General features: G+C 39.0%; 1 long non-coding RNA gene across 1 annotated transcript in view; it reads right to left on the bottom strand.

Moving 5' to 3' along the window:
• Positions 1-822: 822 nt before the first annotated feature.
• LOC108315423 overlaps positions 823-3,222 on the bottom strand; it is an 11,751-nt gene continuing 9,351 nt past the window's right edge. Inside the window, exon 2 of the long non-coding RNA XR_001829925.2 lies at positions 823-1,413. This is a non-coding gene — a long non-coding RNA (uncharacterized LOC108315423). The remainder of the gene's footprint in view (positions 1,414-3,222) is intronic.

The following is a 3,222-nucleotide window of genomic DNA, read 5'->3' as shown; positions in this document are numbered from 1 at the left end:
CTGCACAGCTTGACATCAAAAAGCAGGTATCTTGACTCTCAGTGTAGACATACCCTCTTTCCAAGGTTAAATCCACTAAGATTTAAACCACATGATCAGGCAAATGGCTGGAATGTCTACACAAAGACTGAGTCATTACAAATAGATCTCTTGATAAATTTAGAAGAAAGAATCTGAGTAAGTTCTAGACTCTTTTCTCCATCATAAAATGTGGTTTTCTTTATCCTTTTCTTTCTCAGGCCTAGGTTCTAAAAGAAGATTAGATCATATTTTTTAGTCTGGTACCTAATTATAGGATAGTCAGAAAACTACAATTCTAAAATAACAGCTTAAAAAATTCCTTGAAATGCAACACGTATTTATTTCAGAAAAACTGAAAAACTCAGAAAAGTAGAAAGAAAAAAAAAATCACCCAGAGAACAGTTAACCAGAAAAATGACTATTAATTTTTACCTTTTTTTCAAGACTTTTTTTTTCTTGGAATGGTGTTTTTGTTTCATATGTATTATTGGAATTATAAAATCTTAAAGCTTAAAACAATTATTACAATTTTGGGGTGAAATTTAAAAATCACATAAGGAAAAACAGATATTAAGTTCTACATTTCGTTAGTATGATATTTAGTTAGTACTTCTTCCTACCAACTTACAGGCCTCATAGTCTGGTGACAGTTTTGGGTGGAGTGCTATTACTTACCTTTCCACATGGAAATGTATGCTTTATTTAAACATAACACCTGCAGGGGCATGGCCACACACTATACTATTTTGCTTTTTCTTCCATGCCTCATATGATGCCACACATACAACAGATGCTCAGAAAAAAAGCATTTGGATTATTTTTACTGATTTCATGCCATTATTAAGGTTAACACCCCTCAGAATCTCCATAGGCAGTAGCCCAACCCAGGCCCGGCAGGGCCATCTTGGCGACTTTCACATTCCAAGAAACTTGCTTTAGTAATCAAAGATACTTTAAAAGTTATTTGAATCTTTACTTTCATTACTTTAAGAATATTAAACAGAATTCAACTGGTAACCGATAATAGTATTCTTAAATCCTTCTTGGTCCCATTATTCTTTTTTTCCTCCCTTTTCTTTTCTCCTTTCATTCTTCTTGCTTCAGTATGTCTCAAGTTCATGACTGACTTAAAGCCCTAGTCTCAAAATTTCTACCAAAATTCTCTCTGAACTTGATGCCTTGTAATTTTTGGATTTTCTTTTCTTACCCTTTCCTTTGACTTCTATTCCTTCTCCCTCCCTGCCAGGAAATCACAGCCCTTGGCATCATCTTGGTACTCACACTTGTTTCTTCACTCAGCCCTTCTCTCCTCGGTCACTGATTCTGCTCCATGAGCAGTCGGAAGTGGAGCTGGCAAGCTCAACCTCTCAGCAGGAGACACGGGAGTCAGGGCTAAAGGGAGGAGAGAGGAGAAGATCACAAATGCTTATCCCGTTATATCCTTTCTTTTATTCTCATTACACAATGAAATTTAATATAATACATATTAGAGGCGGGCTACATGAAAGGTCTCTGGAAAAAATACGTGGGGAAGGGGAAGGGTAAAATAACGAAATTTTCTTTGAGGAGGGAGGACACTGCCTATCCACCCTCCCCTCTTTAGGGTGTCACCTTGACAACATAATAGTTCTGACCTTTTGATTTTACATGCAAGGTCATGGGCCTTCTGACCTTTGAAACTGTCAACACTTATCTCTGGGATTTTGCTGAGGTCTCTCATAGATATAATGATGGGTGTAATGAGACATCACACAGTATATCCTTTTGTCTCTCATAGAAATAAGAGCTTTTAATTATTCTTTTACTTTTCTGTATAAATTTGTGTAAAAATCTCCAACTTTATAGTTGCTTTTGTGTTTTCTTACATGCATGTTATCTCTGATAATGCTTATCCAATATTAAAATTATGTTCTCTCTCTCTTCTACATTGGGAAAGAGGGTCCTTTTGTTAGAAGGGCTATTTTATTTCTCTAACACTATGATGACCCTCCAAAAATCATTTTACCTAGTTAGCTAGAGTTCTTATTTCCTCCCTCTTCTCAGTCCAAGTGTTATAGTAGGTAGCTAGTCAGACATGAGCAGGCAGGGGAGGACCCCCTGCCCCCCTAACCAGGAATGTTAGGCAAGTATCAGGTGATAGTCAAGCAATTGTTAAAATGGTCTCTCTAAGATAATAATTGGTTGCAGCCAGGGCCAGGGAAAGGCAGTCAACCAACAGACAAAAAACCTGAAACTGGTGATCTTCCCAATAAGATCTCAAGAATTGGGTGAGTGGGCTCAAGCATGTGCACTAAGAGGCAAAATGGCAGAGTTTACCTGGTAGATGGCCTTCCTCTAGGAAGGCTAGACTAGCAAGGGGAAAACGCCTCAAACGAGCATGTGTACAATTCCAGTAAATACAGTATATGTATGGCCCATCCCAAATGCCATAGGCCACTGCATAGGCAGACAACACCCCCTCCCCCCACCTGCCGGGGAAGAATCAAGGCAGAGTGATGCAGACCCCAGAAGAATGTCAACATATAAAACTCCAAGTCAATGGTCAAACAGTACACTTGATCTCTCAAGTTGCCCGCCTGGCCCCCTTCCAAATGTACTTTCTTTCATTCCTGCCTTAAAGATTTTTGATAAAATTTCACTCCTGCTCCCAAAGTTGCCTCATTCTCTCACTCTTGTTTTATGCCCCTTTGTCAAATTCTTTCTTCTGAGGAGGCAAGAGTTGAGGTTGCTGCAGACCCATATGGATTCACCACTGCCAACACAAGTAATACTCAAAATGCATGCAGCATTCCTGGGTGAGAGTGAACTTAGGGAGCACCCAATAGTGCTTACTTCCCTCTTGATCCATGTAGATACCAATAGATGATCACTGAAATGCTGTATTCAATTTGGCTAACTCTGTATACGTTCCTGAGGGAGGCTGCTATGAGAGATTCAGAAATGACTGAAAGATAGTAGGACAGAATTCAAAAAGGTGGGTGAGTATTCCAAGATATGGGATGTGAAACTACTACTCACCCAGTTGCTCAAGTCACAAATTAAAGAGCTTAATTTCTCTTTTCCTCAGCCATCATATCCAATTGATGTTACTCTCAATCCACATCCTAAATCCATTCACTTCTTCCATTTTCACCACTTCTACCCCAGTTCAAGCCCCCAGCAATAGCCTCGTAACTGGTCTGTTTCTACTTTTGTTCCTCT

Source organism: Cebus imitator, unplaced genomic scaffold (genome assembly GCF_001604975.1).
Source record: "Cebus imitator isolate Cc_AM_T3 unplaced genomic scaffold, Cebus_imitator-1.0 Scaffold171, whole genome shotgun sequence".
Lineage (NCBI taxonomy): Eukaryota > Metazoa > Chordata > Mammalia > Primates > Cebidae > Cebus > Cebus imitator.
The sequence above is the reverse complement of the archived record's forward strand: the minus strand, read 5'-3'. Positions and strand labels throughout refer to the sequence as shown.